Below are 18,897 nucleotides of genomic sequence, written 5' to 3' on the forward strand. Positions count from 1 at the left end.
GTGTGTGTATATATATACACACATATACACACAATGGAATACTGCACAGCCATAAAAAGAATGAAACAATTCCACTTACACAATGTGATAGACTTCGAGATTATCATACTATGAGAAATAAGTCAGAGAACCTCAAATACCATATGATATCACTTATATGTGGAGACTAAATGATGATACAAGTGAACTTATCTACAAACAGAGATAGACTCAGAGACCTAGAAGACAGATGTATGGTCACCGAAAGGGAAAAGTGGGGGACGAATAAATTAGGGATTTGGGATGAACAGAGTCACACTGCTACATATAAAACAGACAAGCACCAAGGACCTGCTGTATAGCACAGGGAACTAGATTCAGTATCTTATAATAAACTATAATGAAAAAATATATGTATAACTGAATCTCTTTGTTATACACCAGAAACTAACACAACATTATAAATTAACTACACTTCAGTAAAAAAATAGAAGACCTCTTCAAACTGTTAAAAAAGAAAAAATCTTAACATTAAATACAGAAGCTCCTGGGTGATAGATGTATCTTGGCTGGGTGAGGGTCTCATGCTTGGAGGGTGTCTCCAGTCAGGCAGGTGTTCTCTAGGCAGAGGGTGTTCTCTACAATTTCACATGAACTGTTAACACAGGGATTCTCAGCTGGTGGCTCTGCCCCTTGCATGGTGAGGGATGATATAAGGGATGAAAGGCAACTCTTCCTCTCCAATGGAGTGTCTTTGGGGTGAAGGCAGGGAATCTCAATTCAATGGGGACACCGGTCTCAGGGGGCACATTACAATCTCCAAAGGCCTTCCCCTTCTCCACTCCCTAGGATTTTGCTATGTGGATTACATCAGTGGGCCACCATATTTTAAGGACAGATTTTAAGTATAATCCAAGGATGCAAACTTGTTACTCTATGGAAACTAGAGAGGTCTGCAGGCTGGCCTGTATTTACTGTGAGCTTCTTAAGGCAGTCAGGACTGGCAGTTGAACGTCAATCACCATGGATATTTACCAAGCTACTTCCTTATGTCGAAGGCTGAGTCCTTGGTGCCTGCCCTCTAACAGGTGTCCAGGAATTGCTCTCTGAATGATGTCAGGGAGATGGGGTTCAGGATATAGACAAAGAGGTGTCCCTCATTGACCCCCTGCATCTCATCTGGCACTCTCATCAATTTGGTGTTAGAATAGCTGCTGCGTAGACTATAAGTAGTCTGTCCCCTAGGAAAAATTCTGGCCACTCAGGTAAATAATTTATATTAATTGGCACATCGCTAGGATTTTTCTGTGTTGGAAACTCCTGGTTTGAAAATCTTTTGGGCTCAAAGGTTCAATGGCATATTTGCAAGAATATTCATCACAGTGTTAAAAATATCCTTAATAGGGAATTGATTAAATATATTACATAGATCGACACAGGGGCTACTAGGCAGCCATTTAAGATGAAAACGGAGGCATTTAAAAGACTGAGTAAAAGACTCAGTAAAACTTACGTATACATACAAACATAGATGGTATCTATGTGCATATAAAATGGATATATATTAAAATGTTATTAAATAGATTGCCGGGAGAAATATCAATAACCTCAGATATGCAGATGACATCACCCTTATGGCAGAAAGTGAAGAGGAACTAAAAAGCCTCTTGATGAAAGTGAAAGTGGAGAGTGAAAAAGTTGGCTTAAAGCTCAACATTCAGAAAACGAAGATCATGGCATCTGGTCCCATCACTTCATGGGAAATAGATGGGGAAACAGTGGAAACAGTGTCAGACTTTATTTTGGGGGGCTCCAAAATCACTGCAGATGGTGATTGCAGCCATGAAATTAAAAGACGCTTGCTCCTTGGAAGAAAAGTTATAACCAACCTAGATAGTATATTCAAAAGCAGAGACATTACTTTGCCAACAAAGGTCCATCTAGTCAAGGCTATGGTTTTTCCAGTGGTCATGTATGGATGTGAGAGTTGGACTGTGAAGAAAGCTGAGCACCGAAGAATTGATGCTTTCGAACTGTGGTGTTGGAGAAGACTCTTGAGAGTCCCTTGGACTGCAAGGAGATCCAACCAGTCCATTCTAAAGGAGATCAGCCCTGGGTGTTCTTTGGAAGGACTGATGCTGAAGCTGAAACTCTAGTACTTTGGCTACCTCATGCGAAGAGTTGACTCATTGGAAAAGACCCTGATGCTGGGAGGGATTAGGGGCAGGAGGAGAAGGGGACGACCGAGGATGAGACAGCTGGATGGCATCACTGACTAGATGGACCTAAGTGTGAGTGAACTCCAGGCGTTAGTGATGGACAGGGAGGCCTTGGCATGCTGTCGCAAAGAGTCGACTGAACTGAACTGAACTGAAATGGTTATCATTGAGTGTTGAGATCATTGAGTTGAGATCATTGAGTGTTGAGGACAGTTTTTTTTACACTTCTTTGTATGTTTTGGGAGAAGGCAATGGCACCCCGCTCCAGTACTCTTGCCTGGAAAATCCCATGGATGGAGGAGCCTGGTGGGCTGCAGTCCATGGGGTCGCTAAGAGTCAGACACGACTGAGCAACTTCACTTTCACGCATTGGAGAAGGAAATGGCAACCCACTCCAGTGTTCTTGCCTTGAGAATCCCAGGGACAGGGGAGCCTGGTGGGCTGACGTCTGTGGGGTTGCACAGAATCGGACACGACTGAAGCCATGCAGCAGCAGCAGCAGTATGAACTTCATTCAAATGAAAATGAATAATTTTACAATCATAAAATAATAAGTTTTTGCATTTGAGAATTAAAAATAAGAGAAAATCTAGCTCATATTTATCACCTGCCTCTTTGTTCTTTGGCAGAGAGGGCTGGGAACTTCTCCAGGCAAAATCCAGACCCTGTTTTTTGGTGTTTCCATGACTCCCCCCCATGAACCAGTGGCGCTGGCCATCCCTTTGGTCAAAAGTCTCATTTAAGCTCTTCAGTTTTCTATTGGATGTCAATTCTAGCATCTGCTCAGCTGAATTTTAGAATACTCAGTTCTTTCTTTAACCTGAAACCCCAATACCTCGACTCCAAGTCCAGAGCAAAAATTCTGTTCAATTTCTATCAAACCTAGCTGGAAAATGTTCTCTGTGGACATTAACTTATGGACACATAATCAATCCAGTTTTGTAGCTGTGCTAGTTTTGATCCCTGCACCAAATCAGACCACCGGTGAACTTGAACCACATTCTACTTCCTCTCATATAGATGATAAAGCAGTAGTGACAACTATCACATGACTTTGCCAAGTACATCTCAGAGATGAGCTAAATGCCTGATGCAGATTATCTAACCCTCGCAACCACCGTGTAGAGGAGGACTTATCTCCATTTTATGTGTGAGACATTCAGGATTAGTGAGATTAACTTGGCCAAGTTCACACAGCTAGTAAGGGAAAGAGCCAGGATTCAAACCCAGATCTGACTTTAGATAAGACTTTTGGGCCACTAGGCTGCCCTGCCTTATTGCTTTCATGAATCTGCTGGTGTTCTGCCTCCACTTGCACTGAGGGACCCTCTGAGGAACCATCTTATGTTTTGGAGATTTGGCATATGAATGTTCCTGAAGACACCATCACATAATATCCCCTCTTGGAGACCCAGGAAGAAAAGTTCTTCCACCATCACATCAAAAAGAATAAAATACCTAGGAGAAAACCTAAGTAGGTGTTTACCTGTCCTCTGAAAACTACAGGATGCTGATAAAAGAAACAAAAGATGACAGAGATGGAAAGATACACCATGATCTTGAATTGGAAGAATCAATATTGTTAAAATGACCATACCTCCCCCAATGCAATCTGTAGATTCAACGCAATACCTACCAAATTACCAATGGCATTTTTCACAGAACTGGGAAAATTTAAATTTGTATGGAAACACAAAACACCCCAAACAGCCAAAACAATTGTGAGAAAGAACAGCACTAGAGGAATCAGACTCCCTGACTTCAGACTATATGACAAAATTACACTAATCAAAACAGTGTGGTATTGGTACAAAAACAGATTAACGCATCAGAATAGAGTCCAGAAATAAATCCAGACACTTATGGTCAATTAATCTACAACAAAAGAGCATATAAAATGGAGAAAGGACAGTCTTTTTTAATAAGTGGTGCTGGGAAAACTGGGCAGCTACATATAAAAAAAATGAAATTAAACATTCTCTAATACTATATACAAAAATGAACTCAAAATGGATTACAGACCTAAATGTAAGACTAGTATACTCTAAACTCCTAGATTCTATAAAATTCTAGAGGAAAATATAGGCAAAATACTTTTTGACATGAATTACAGCAACATATATTTTTTGGATTCATCTCCTAGAGTAATGGAAACAAAAGCAAAAATAAACTGAACCTAATTAAACTTAAAAGCCTTTGCATAGCAAATGAAACCATAAACAAGACTAAAAGACAACCTACAGAATGGGAGAAAATATTTGCAAACGATGCAACCAACAAGGCATTAATTTCCAAAATACACACAAAGAACCCAATCAAAAAATGGGCAGAAGACTTAACCAGACATTTCTCCAAAGATGATACACACATGGTAAACAGGCACATTAAAAGATGCTCAACATCGCTAACAGAGAAATGCAAATCTAAACTACAGTGATGTACCGCCGCACACTGGTCAGAATGGCTATCATCAAAAAGCCCACAAATACCAAATGCCAAAGAGGATGTGGAGAAAAAGGAGCCCTTCCACACTGTTAGTGGGAATGTAAATTGGTGTTGCTGCTATGAAGAACAATATGGAGTTTCCTAAAAAAAAAAAAAAAACACTAAAAATAGAGGTACCATATGATCCAGCAATCCCATTCTTGGGCATGTATCCAGAAAAGACAGGAACTCTTAATTTGCAGATACATGCACCCCAATGTTCAAAGCAGTGCTATTACAGTAGCCAAGACATGGAAGCAACCTAATGTCCACTGATGAATGAAGATGTGGCACTCGTATACACACACCCTCACAGGACTATTAGCCATAAAATAATGAATGAAATAATTCATTTTTGAATGAATAATGCCATTTCAGCAAGATGGATGGACTTGGAGATGATCATACTAAGTGAAGTCAGACAAAGACAACTATCATATGATATCACTTATGTGTGAACTCTAACAAAATGATCCGAAGAACTTGTTTACAAAACAGAAATAGACTCACAGACATAGAAAACAAACATATGGTTGCCAAAGGGGGACTGGAGGGGGTAAATCAGTAATTTGGGATTAACAGATACACACTACTATATATAAAATAAATAACAAGGACTTCTACTATATAGCACAGGGAACTATATTGAATATCTTGTAATAATTTATAACGTAAAAGAATCTGAAGAAGGATATATGTTCAAGGTCTCCAGAAAGAAGCCACATTTCTCCTTTAGCTGTATCTTGCTTCTGTGTCTTATTTTTTTTTAAGACCCAGGGTAGGCTTCATCTACAACTTGCTTCACCCACGTCTTGAGGCAAAAATAACTGAAAATATTCTGGGCATGTTCACAGAATTCATTGACATCTCCTTAGCTCTACCTAGTTAGTCTCTCAAGTAAAGTCAGAAATTTCATCTTGATAAATTATATTTACAGAATGGACTTCCCAGGTGGTGCTAGTGGTAAAGAACCTACCTGCCAATGCAGGAGACCTAAGAGATGTGAATTCAATCCTTGGATCAGGAAAATCCCCTGGAGGAGGGCATGGCAACCCACTCCAGTATTTTTGCCTGGAGAATCCCATGGACAGAGGAGCCTGGTGGGCTACAGTCCATAGTGTTGCAAAGAGTTAGACACCACTGAAGTAACTTAGCACACGCACATTTACAGAAACAAACACTGCTTAATCACAGGTCTTCAGCGTTTAGAAATTAAGTATTAGGCATCCTGCTAAAATGAATATCTAGTTCAGGGCTGACATGGCAACTGGATAAAACAGAGAGCCTCTTTAGGGCTAATTCCAGCTAACTAAAAGTCATGAAATTAATGTTTCTCTCTACATGGAACAGGGGTCTATGCAGAAATTTTTGAGAATACATAAATTTAAAAATTCTACTGCTGGGATACAGCCACTGCTACATTTTGGTTTATTTTACATTTGTATATATCCATGATTACTTTTATAAGCTATATGAATATTTATAAAAACAAAATTAGAATGATACTTTATGTGCAATTTCACGAGTTGCTTTTTCATGCAACATTAAACCATGAATGGTTTTTGCATGCCATTAAATGGTCTTCAAGAACCAGATTTTTAAAGGTAGCAGAGCATTCCACTGCATCTACTAAGGTTTAAAGTCATGCCTCACCCCGAGTCCATGAGGGTCAGCAGCTCAGTGAAAGACAGAAAGGAAGTTGGGCCCCAGCTCAGTAAGGCAGGACTTGCTTTCTCATAAAGTTCCAGGTTCTCTGCAGCATGCACGCCTGTGATCACCTGTTCACACGGAACCACAGCCCACAGAGGCTGGACGGCAGGCCTCTCACACCTTCGCCAGAGGGGCTGGCCTGCCTGGGCAGAAGGGGAGCATGACCCATCTCTGTTGTGTCACTCAGCAGAGATTTGGGGAAAGAGTGTGCAGGAGGGAGGTTTGCTAGATTTCAACTCCTCCCCACTCTTCAAAAATAAAAGCTCCAAGTGGAAGCTACTGTAAACCCTTCACCAACTCGTGATGCTTCTGAAAAGGGGCACTTACCAATTTAAGACCCTTTTCACTTACCAAATTTTAACCCTTCTGAAAATCTTTCTCAAAGGAACAAGTCAGTTGATAAAAATGAGTTTTTCTTTGCTTATGGCAGATGCCTGTCTAATGCCTGACCTCATCTGTCCAAAGTGCATTAATGAACTGTCACGCCTCCAAGAGAACCACATGTTTTCACACCAACTCAACATTCAAACTCAATCCTCTGCCCTGGGTGCTCCCGCTCTGCTGGGGGCTGGCACAGCCTCATGGACAGGATTTGACTGCAACTGTCTGTTATGTCTAAAACTCAATATTAAATAAAATAAGATCATGGTTTCCGGTCCCATCACTTCATGGTAAATGGAAGGGGAAAGGTGGAAGCAGTGACAGATTTCCTCTTCGGCTCTAAAATCACTGTGGACAGTGACTGCAGCCATGAAATTAGAAGATGGTTGATGGTTGCTTATTGGTAGGAAAGCTAAGACAAATCTAGACAGTGTGTTAAAAAGCAAAGACACCATTTTGCCAACAAAAGGCCATTTAGTCAAAGGCTGTATTCTTTCCATTAGTCATGTCTGGATGTGAGAGCTGGACCACAAAGAATGCAGAGTGCTGAAGAATTGATGCTTTTGAACTGTGGTGCTGCAGAGGACTCCTGAGAGCCCCTTGGACAGCAAGGAGATCAAACGGTAGTCAATCCTAAAGGAAATCAGTCCTGAATATTCATTGGAAGGACCGATGCTGAAGCTCCAATACTCTGGCCACCTGATGAGAACAGCTAACTCATTGGAAAAGACCCCGATGCTGGGAAAGATTGAAGGCAGAAGAAGAAGGTGAAAGAAGATGAGATAGTTGGATTGCATCACTGATTCAATGGACATAAACTTGGGCAAACTCTGAGAGCTGGTGAGAGGTAGGGAGGTCTGGCGTGCTGTAGTCCATGGGCTCTCAAAGAGTCAGACATGACTTGGTAACTAAACAACAATAACAATCTACTGTGTCCCTTTTGAGAAATCTGTTTGCAGGTGAAGAAGCAACAGTTAGAACTGGACATGGAACAATGGACTGGTTCTAAATTGGGAAAGGAGTACATCAAGGCTGTATGTTTTCACCCTGCTTATTTAACTTATATACAAAATGCCAGACAGAATGAAGCACAAGCTGGAATCAAGATTGCAGGGAGAAATATCACTAACCTCAGATATGCAGATAACACCAGCCTTATGGCAGAAAGTGAACAGGAACTAAAGAGCCTCTTGATGAAAGTGAAAGAAGAGAGTGAAAAACTTGGCTTAAAACTCAACATTCAGAAAACACTTGTAAACCCATGGCTGATTCATGTCGATGTATGGCAAAAACCATATTGTAAAGTAATTAGTCTCCAATTAAATAAATTAAAAAAAACTCAACATTCAAAAAATGAAGACCATGGCATCCGGTGCCATCACTTCATGGCAAATAGATGGGGAAACAATGGAAACAGTGAGACTTTATTTTCTTGGGCTCCAAAATCACTGCAGATGGTGACTGTAGCCATGAAATTAAAAGATGGTCGTTCCTTGGAAGAAAAGCTGTAACAAACCTAGACAGCATATTAAAAAGCAAAGACATTACTTTATGGACAAAGGTCCATCCAGTCAAAGCTATAGTTTTTCCAGTAGTCATGTATGGATGCGAGAGCTGAACCATAAAGCTGAGCGTTGAAGAACTTATGTTTTTGAACTGTGGTATTGGAAGAGACTCTTGAGAGTCCCTTGGACGGCAAGGAGATCCAACCAGTCCCTCCTAAAGGAAATCAGTCCTGAACATTCATTGCAAGGACTGGTGCTGAAGCTCCAATCCTTTGGCCACCTGATGCAAAGAACTGACTCACTGCTTTTTCCCCCCCGGAGCCGTGCTGGTTCTGTAGCTCTGTAGCAAGCCATGGAGTTGGGGTTCTGTTCCGCAGGATGGGGTTTGTTAAAGTTGTCAAGAACAAGGCCTACTTCAAGAGATACCAAGTGAAATTCAGAAGAAGGCGAGAGGGCAAAACTGACTACTATGCTCGGAAACGATTGGTAATCCAAGATAAAAATAAGTACAACACACCTAAATACAGAATGATAGTTCGTGTAACGAACAGAGATACCATTTGTCAGACTGCTTGTGCCCGTAGAGAAGGAGATATGATAGTTTGTGCAGCTTATGCTCACGAACTCCCAAAATACGGTGTGAAGGTTGGCCTGACAAGTTATGCTGCCGCATATTGTACTGGCCTGCTGCTGGCCCGCAGGCTTCTTAATAGGTTTGGTATGGACAAAATTTATGAAGGCCAAGTCGAGGTGACTGGTGATGAATACAAAGTGGAAAGCATTGATGGTCAGCCTGGTGCCTTCACCTGTTACTTGGATGCAGGACTTGCCAGAACTACTACCAGGAATAAAGTTTTTGGGGCCCTAAAGGGAGCTGTCGATGGAGGCTTGTCTATCCCTCACAGTACCAAACGGTTCCCTGGTTATGATTCAGAAAGCAAAGAATTCAGTGCTGAGGCACACCGAAAGCACATCATGGGGCAGAACGTTGCAGATTACATGCGTTACCTGATTGAAGAAGATGAAGATGCTTACAAGAAACAGTTCTCTCAGTACATAAAGAACAACGTAACTCCAGACATGATGGAGGAGATGTATAAGAAAGCTCATGCTGCAATACGAGAGAATCCAGTGTATGAGAAGAAGCCTAAGAAAGAAGTTAAAAAGAAGAGGTGGAACCGTCCCAAAATGTCACTTGCCCAGAAGAAAGATCGGGTAGCTCAGAAGAAGGCAAGCTTCCTTAGAGCTCAGGAACGAGCTGCTGAGACTTAAACCAAACCACAATTTTCTATCAAGAGTTTTCAGATAATACAATAATAAACTTATTGAACAAGCCAAAAAAAAAAGAAAAAAGAACTGACTCACTGGTAAAGATCTTGATGCTGGGAAAGACTAAAAAGGCAGGAGAAGCGGATGACAGGATGAGATGGTTAGATGGCATCACCGACTTGATGGACATGAGTTTAAGCAAGCTGTGGGGGTTGGTGATGGACAGGGAAGCCCGGTGTGCTGCAGTCCATGGGGTCACAAAGAGTCAGATACGACTGAGGACTGAATCCTTTTGAAACTCTGAGATCTTAGCAGGGCCATGTAACTAACTCAGGGTAGTTAGTTCAGTTGCTCAGTTGTGTCCAATTCAGGGTAAGCACTCTATAAATGTAGAAATTGTGGCGTCCTATCCCAAGGCCACAAGTGTGAGGCTTTGCACCAAGGCCAGAGACACAGAGTCTAGAACCAAGGCCACTTCTGAAGCTGACTGAGCCCCTTTGTAACCGTTGCCAAAAGCTCCCGTCCACCCTGATCATCACCAGCAAGCTTCCTGGCCCCAAATGAGGCAAAAATGCCCACCCCTGTACCTACCCTACAGCACTCAAACCAATCACCCAATACCACCCTTCCAGCAGGAACTTCCTTTGTCTTGAGGCTGTAAAAATTGACTATTAACCCACAAAAAGCCTCTGCTCTCCCTTGAGCCAGCCCGCTATTCTGATAGCATCCTGTCAGCTGTCTCTGGGGTGTCAGAAGGTCGGCCCACTGCGTTTGCAGCGCCTTCATTACCTCCGCTCCCTGCTCTTAATAAACTCACTCCCTTCTGAAATGCTCTGTCTGGAAATTCTTTTCTAACTTGCGCTTGAACTGCCAGGACAGAAATGTGTTTTATACAGGCTTGGATTTTCCCCTCAGGTGTGGGACACTGCTGCAGCAAATATGTTATAAACCAAATCCTCACACAGGGTCTGGTAAGAAAGAACACAAGCACCACCATAACTGCAGCTGCGGCTCTCCCTCCTCAGCGGCTAAGATGGACTGAGCACCATGGGCCATGTGTCCATGAACAGACATGGGCGTGTGTCATCTCGCTGAATCCTCACAGTAACCCCAGGAGGAGGGTGCTGCTGTTATCTCTATTTTACAGATGAGGAAACAGGATTAGAGGCATTCTTGTTCAAACGATGAAACTAAGAAGTGCAGACCTGGGATTCAAAACCAGGCTGATTCTGTCAATATTGTGAAAGTGATCATACTACCCAAAGCAATCTATAGATTCAGTGCTGCTGCTGCTGCTAAGTCACTTCAGTTGTGTCCGACTCTGTGTGACCCCATAGACGGCAGCCCACCAGGCTCTCCCATCCCTGGGATTCTCCAGGCGAGAACACTGGAGTGGGTTGCCATTTCCTTCTCCAATGCATGAAAGTGAAAAGTAAAAGGGAAGTCGCTCAGTCGTGTCTGACTCTTCGCGACCCCATGGACCACAGCCCACCAGGCTCCCCTGTCCGTGGGATTTTCCAGGCAAGAGTGCTGGAGTGGGGTGCCATTGCCTTCTCCGCAGTCCCTATCAAATTACCTAATAGCATTTTTCACAGAACTAGAACAAAAAATTTCACAATTTGTATGGAAACACAAAAGACTCCAGATAGCAAAAGCAATCTTGAGAAAGAAGAATGGAAGTGGAGGAATCAACCTTCTTGACTTCAGACTATCCTACCAAGTTACAGTCATCAAGATTACATCGTGTTGGCACAAAAACAGAAATATAGACCAATGGAACAAGACAGAAAGCCTAGAGATAACCCACACACCCACGGTCACCTTATCTTGGACAAAGGAGCCAAGAATATACAATGGAGAAAAGATAATCTCTTCAATAAGCAGTGCTGGGAAAGCTGGACAGCTATGTGTAAAATAATGAAATTAGAACACTAACACCATACACAAAGATAAACTCAAAATGGACTAATGACCTAAATGTAAGACGAGAAACTATAAAACTCTTAGAGGAAAAAATAGGCAGAACACTCTTTGATATAAATCACAGTGAGATCCTCTATGACCCATCTCCTAGAGTAATGGAAAAAAAACCATAAATAAATGGGACCTAATTAAACTTAAAAACTTCCATACAGCAAAGGAAACCACAAACAAGATAAAAGGACAACCCTCAGAGTGGGAGAAAATAATTGCAAATGAAGCAACTGACAAAGGATTAATCTCTAAAATATATAAGCAGCTCATACAGCTCAATATCAGAAAAACAAACAACTCAATCAAAAAGTGAGCAGAAGACCTAAACAGACATTTCTCCAAAGACATACAGATGGCTAATAAACACATGAAAAAATGCTCAACATCACTTATTAGAGAAATGCAAATCAAAGAATTGATGCTTTTCAACTGTGGTGCTACAGAAGACTCTTGAGAGTCCCTTGGACAGCAAGGAGATCAAAACAGTCAATCCTAAAGGAAATAAACCCTGAATATTCACTGGAAGGACTGATGCTGAAGCTCCAATACTTTGGCCACCTGATGCAAAGAGGGGACTAATTGGAAAATACCCTGATGCTGGGAAAGATTGAAGGCAGGGGGAGAAAGGGGTGACAGAGGATGAGATGGTTTGATGGCATCACCGACTCAATGGACATGAGTTTGAGCAAACTCTGGGAGATGGTGAAGGACAGGGAAGCCTGGTGTGCTGCAGTCCACAGGGTTGCAGAGTCAAACATGACTTAGAGACTGAACAACAATAAGAGATCAAAACTACCATAAGCTGTCACCTCACACTGGCCAGAATGGTCATCATCAAAGCTACACACAATAAATTCTGGAGAGGATATGGAAGAAAGGGAACCCTCTTGCACTGTTGGTGGGAATGTAAACTGATATAGCCACTATGGAGAACAATATGGAGATTTATTTTAAAATTAGGAATAAAACTACCATATGACCCAGCAATCCTACTACTGGGCACGTATCCTGAAAAAACCATAATTGAAAAAGACACGTGCACCCCAATGTTCACTGCAGCACTATTTACAATACCCAGGAGAGGGAAGTGACCTAGACCCTTGACAGATGAATTGAAGTTGTGGTTTGGTTCAGTTCAGTCGCTCAGTCATGTCCGACTCTTTGCGACCCCATGAATTGCAGCACACCAGGCCTCCCTGTCTATCACCATCTCCCGGAGTTCACTCAGACTCATGTCCATTGAGTCGGTGATGCCATCCAGCCATCTCATCCTCTGTCGTCCCCTTCTCCTCCTGCCCCCAATCCATCCCAGCATCAGAGTCTTTTCCACTCAGTTAACTCTTCGCATGAGGTGGCCAAATATACATACAATAGAATATTACTCAGCCATAAAATGGGATAAATTTTAGTCAGTTCCAGTGAGGTGGATGAACCTAGAGTCTGTTATACAGAGTCAAGTCAGAAAGAGAAAAACATATTAACATATATATTTATGTTAAACATACATTAAAGTGTCATATGTTAACATATGTTAAACATAAAGCATCATATATTAACACAGATATGTGGAATTTAGAAAAATGGTACTGATGATCCTGTCTGCAGGACAGGAATGGGGACTCAGACGTAGAGGACAGACTTATGGATGCAGCAGGGGCAGGAGAGGGTGGGACAGTTTGAGAGTGGCACTGAAATAGATACATTACCATATATAAAACACTTAGCTCAGGGAAGCTGTGTGTAGTGCAGGGTGCTCAACTTGGCGCTCGGTGAGTCTACAGAGGTGGGATGCGGTAGGAGATGGGAGGAGGTTCAAGCGGGGGGGAACGTATGTATACCTATGGCTGATTCATGTTGGCGTATGGCAGAACCAACACAACACTGTAAAGCAATTATCCTACCGTTAAAAATAAGTAAATAAAAAAGCCAGACTGATTCTAAAGACCTCAGCCCTAGACATGACATTTGCTTTTCAGTTACACAGGAGGAGTTATAATGAACATATGTATGAATGCTGTAAAACAATCTGTGAGAAAAAAACAATCAGAATGCCTACTTTCTAACTTAGCATAAATTGGGATTGATTTAAGACTCTGATAACATCCAACCCGTTGAAATTGAAAGTGTTAGTCATTCAGTTGTGCCCAACTCTTTGTGACCCCATGGACTGTAGCCCATCAGGCTCCTCTGTCCCTGGGATTCTCCAGGCAAGAATGTTGGAGTGGGTTGCCATGCCCTCCTCCAGGGGATCCTCCTGACCCAGGGATCCAACCCAAGTCTCCTGCATTGCAGGCAGATTCTTTTTTTTTAATTTTAATTTTTACTTTATTTTGCTTTACAATACTGCATTGGTTTTGCCATACATTGACATGAATCAGCCACGGGTGTACATGAGTTCCCAATCATGAACCCCCCCTCCCACCTCCCACCCCATATCATCTCTCTGGATCATCCCCATGCACCAGCCCCAAGCATCCTGTATCCTGTATCGAACATAGACTGGCGATTCATTTCTTACATGATAGTATATATGTTTCAATGCCATTCTCCCAAATCATCTCACCCTCTCCCCCTCCCACAGAGTCCAAAAGTCCGTTCTAAACATCTGTGTCTCTTTTGCTGTCTCACATACAGGGTTATCATTACCATCTTTCTAAATTCCATATATATGTGTTAGTATACTGTATTGGTGTTTTTCTTTCTGGCTTACTTCACTCTGTATAATCGGCTCCAGTTTCATCCATCTCATCAGAACTGATTCAAATGTATTCTTTTTAATGGCTGAGTAATACTCCATTGTGTATATGTACCACAGCTTGCTTATCCATTCATCTGCTGATGGACATCTAGGTTGTTTCCATGTCCTGGCTATTGTAAACAGTGCTGCGATGAACATTGGGGTACATGTGTCTCTTTCAATTCTGGTTTCCTTTGTGTGTATGCCCAGCAGTGGGATTGCTGGGTCATAAGTCAGTTCTATTTACAATTTTTTAAGGAATCTCCTCACTGTTCTCCATAGTGGCTGTACTAGTTTGCATTCTCACCAACAATGTAAGAGAGTTCCCTTTTCTCCACACCCTCTCCAGAATTTTTTGCTTGTAGACTTTTGGATCGCTGCCATTCTGACTGGTGTGAAATGGTACCTCACTGTGGTTTTGATTTGCATTTCTCTGATAATGAGTGATGTTGAGCATCTTTTCGTGTGTTTGTTAGCCATCCGTATGTCTTCTTTGGAGAAATGTCTATTTAGTTCTTTGGCCCATTTTTTGATTGGGTCATTTATTTTTCTGGAATCGAGCTGCAGGAGTTGCTTGTATATTTTTGAGATTAGTTGTTTGTCAGTTGCTTCATTTGCTATTATTTTCCCATTCAGAAGGCTGTCTTTTCACCTTGCTTATAGTTTCCTTTGTTGTGCAGAAGCTTTTAATTTTAATTAGATCCCATTTGTTTATTTTTGCTTTTATTTCCAGTATTCTGGGAGGTGGATCATAGAGGATCCTGCTGTGATTTATGTTGGAGAGTGTTTTGCCTATGTTCTCCTCTAGGAGTTTTATAGTTTCTGGTCTTATGTTTAGATCTTTAATCCATTTTGAGTTTATTTTTGTGTATGGTGTTAGAAAGTGATCTAGTTTCATTGTTTTACAAGTGGTTAACCAGTCTTCCCAGCACCACTTGTTGAAGAGATTGTCTTTAATCCATTGTATATTCTTGTGCAGGCAGATTCTTTACCGCCTGAGCCATCCCCTTACCACCCCTCCTCCCCAAAATAGGAATAAGAGAAAAAGTGACTTATTTTCTTAATATTTTTTGGCTTGTTTAATTCTCAACAACTTATGCCAATGGACAGGATGTACTGATAAACACAATCTATTAATTTAATCTATTTTCTTTTTTTGACGGTGGCAGGGGGTGGGGATCGGGTAAGGTGGTGGTATGAAAGGGCTGTAAGGCTGGGAGTGCTGCCGTTTTTATTCAATCACTGATCTTGGGAGCAGGATCTCCACTGCCACAGACCTGCTGAATTTTAGGGGCTGTGCCAGGGAAAGGTTTCTGCGTGAGAGCAGCTTGCTACTCTGTAAGAGGGAGACTTGCCAGGGAACATGTTACGGTCCCATATTAAGGGACTCTAACATGCGCTTTAACAGTTTCTTATACTGCCACTCTAGGGTTCTTGCCTGGAAAATCCCATGGACAGAGGAGCCTGGCGGGCTACAGTCCATGGGGTCACAGAGTCAGACATGACTAAATGACGATGACAATACTGCTATTTATTTTCATAGTATCACAGTCAAGTCCCTGAGGGTCATTTTCAAAAGGAGAAAATGAGAAACAGAATGAAAGAGACCATCTAACTCTAATTACAGTATTAATTCCATCGTCAGAGGTCAGCTAACATCAATAATAGAAGTTCTCTTGCAACGGTGAATTCCCACTTTGTGGGACAATCTCTGCAACATAAGCCACAAGTACTTTCCACTAGGAACCCCACATTCCTCAATGGAAAGCAACTCCGAGTTTAAGAAATGGAAACATAGGTGAACATGGTCAAAAGGTAAAAACTTTCAGTTGTAAGATGAGTAAGTCCCTGGAGTGCACATGTATAGCAAGGTGACTATAGTTAACAGTTACCATACAGGCATGCCTCATTTTATTGTGTTTTGATGATACTGTTTTTTTTTTAATTGAAGGTTTGTGGAACCCTGTACTTAGCAAATCTGTCGACAATTCTTCCAATAGCCTTTGCTCACTTCATGTTTCTGTGTCCCATTTTCATAATTCTTGCAATATTTCAAACTTTCTCATTATTATTATATTTGTTATGCTGAACTGTGATCAGATCTTCTGTTACCACTGAAAAAAGATTCCAACATGCTGAAGGCTCAGATGATGGTTAGCATATTTTAGCAATAAAGCATTTTTGAATCAGCACCAGAGGTGGCACTAGCGGTAAAGAACCCGCCTGCCAAAGCAGGAGATCTAAGAGACATGGGTTCAATCCCTGGGTCGGGAAGATCCCCTGGAGAAGGACATGACATCCCACTCCAGTATTCCTGCCTGGAGAATCCCATGGACAGAGGAGCCTGGTGGGCCACAGTCCATGGGGTCGCAAAGAGTTGGATACGACTGAAGTGACTTAGCATGCACACACATTGTTTTTTAGACATGATGCTACTGCACACTTAACAGGCTACAGGACACTGTACACATAATTTTTATATGCTCTGGGGAATCAAAAAATTCATGTGACTTTATTGTGATATTTGATTCATTGCAGTGATCTGGAAAACCAAACTTGCAATATCTTTGAGGTTTGCCTATACTGTACATTTGAAAGTTATTGACAGAGCAGATCCTGAAGTTCTTATCACACATACAAACAAACCCAATGTGTAAGTATGTGATGGATGTTAACTAAACTTATCATGCAGCACATATATCAAATCCTTATGTTGTATACCTAAAACTCATACAGTGTTATATGTCAATTGTATCTCAGTTAAACTGGAGAAAAAGAAAGGGCTCCGGAATCTCACTTTCATTAAACTGATCACAGTGTGGTTGACTCTGGTAGTGTTCTTCCCCTGCACTTAAGTTTGCTGATACTTAGTGACGGAAGAGGACTATAGAATGCTGCCCCCAGCCTGCTGACCACAATTTCCTGCATTCTGTCATCTCTCTTCTTCCAGTTTGGATCCTTTCACGGCCCACATTCAACCCAGAAAGCACAGGATAGAGGGATCCTCGTCTCCCCCACATATCACCCACAGGCATCAAGACTTTGACGTTACCTACATATTTCAGAACTAGTCTAAGCTTCACACACTGAAGATTATAGAATTTGGGAGTCGCAAGTAAGAGAAAAATGAGCATGGTTAAAAATCCCAAAGACTGCAAACATGCTCTGTATAGAGAGGTGAGAATTAGCTACGGTTTAGTGGTGGTCATGGCTTTTGATGCTATTAAAACAAAATAAACATTTCATACTATAAAACTACTGAATGAGATCCCTCCCAGATTTCTAAAATAAATCTGACAGTTTCACAAAGAATGCATAAAAATCTTTCCGATCTGCCTGTCTCCATTCTATGACCTAGATGTCTAGACTGAGTGAATAATAAATAGAAGATGACAGTTTCCAAGTGATCTTAATTCTATCTATCTGTTTCTTTTGGTGGCTTTTTAAGGACAATCATTGCAGCCTTGGGATCCAGTGGCCCCAGAAACAACCCATTCTCCCTCTTGTCAGCCCAACAGCATGGTATTCCCCTTCACTTATTGGAGACAAGGGTGGAGGAGAGGGGCTTCCCTGGTGGTCCACTGGTTAAGAATCCGCCTACCAGTGCAGGAGACTTGGGTTTGATCCCTGGTCCAGGAAGACTCTGCATTCCAAGGAGAAGCTAAGCCCATGTGCCGTAACTACTGAGCCAATGCTCCGGAGCCCGAGAACCACAGCTACTGAAGCCCTTGCGCCTAGAGCCCGTGCTCTGCAACAAGAGAAGCCACTGCAACGGGAAGCCAGCGCACCACCATGAAGAGTAGCCCCTGCTCACTGAAACTAGAGAAAGTCCATGTGCTGCAATGAACACCAGCACAGCCAAGAATAAAATAAATCAATCCTTCAAAAAGGAAGAGTGGAGGAGAAAAAAGCTGAATTTGTTGTTTTAAGCCTCAAAACGCCTAGACTCATAAAGTGTTAGCCACTCAGTTGCGTCCGACTCTTTGTGACCCCATGGACTGTATGTAGCCCACCAGGCTCCTCTGGTCCATGGAATTCTCCAGGCAAGAATACTGGAGTGTCCATTTCCTTCTCCAGGAGATCTTCCCAAACCAAGGATAGAACCTGGGTCTTCTGTACTGCAGGAAACTACACTCTTAGACTCACAACACACATTTTTTTTTTCCCTCCCTAGGCCTATTCTCTTCCCTCAAGTTTTCACTGCCTGGAAGGTGGAGGTTGGGCAGCTTCTTGTTCAGAAGTGGATGAGGCATGTCCCATTAGAGAGGTGACTAGGAATCAGCTGCCACCATAGTGAGTCTAAAATGCAGAGTAGGTCTGGAGTTTGCTGGTAGGTATAATGGGTGTGTACGCTGTGTTCTTAGTCGTTAAGTTGTGTTTGACTCTTTGTGATCTCATGGACTGTAGCCCACCAGGTTCCTCTGTCCATGGGGATTCTCCACGCAAGAATACTGGAATGGGTTGCCATGCCCTCCTCCAGGGTATCTTCCCAACCTAGGGATCGAACCCAGGTCTCCTGCATTGGAGGCAGATTCTTTACCATCTCAGCCACTAGGGAAGCCCAATGAGGTATAATACACACTGGCTTTTCTTGGGAACACTAATTCCACTTCTGATCTAGTCTTTTTTAAATTTTCAT

General features: G+C 42.1%; 1 protein-coding gene and 1 pseudogene across 17 annotated transcripts in view; one reads left to right on the plus strand and one right to left on the minus strand.

Annotated features, from left to right (window-relative positions):
- Window positions 1-18,897, minus strand: part of ANKS1B (ankyrin repeat and sterile alpha motif domain containing 1B) — a 1,136,988-nt gene that overhangs the window by 12,598 nt on the left and 1,105,493 nt on the right. The gene's annotated exons all lie outside the window — the stretch shown is intronic.
- On the plus strand, window positions 8,617-9,598 carry LOC138078359 (large ribosomal subunit protein uL18 pseudogene; annotated as a pseudogene).

This window comes from Capricornis sumatraensis, chromosome 4 (assembly GCF_032405125.1).
Source record: "Capricornis sumatraensis isolate serow.1 chromosome 4, serow.2, whole genome shotgun sequence".
Taxonomy (NCBI): domain Eukaryota; kingdom Metazoa; phylum Chordata; class Mammalia; order Artiodactyla; family Bovidae; genus Capricornis; species Capricornis sumatraensis.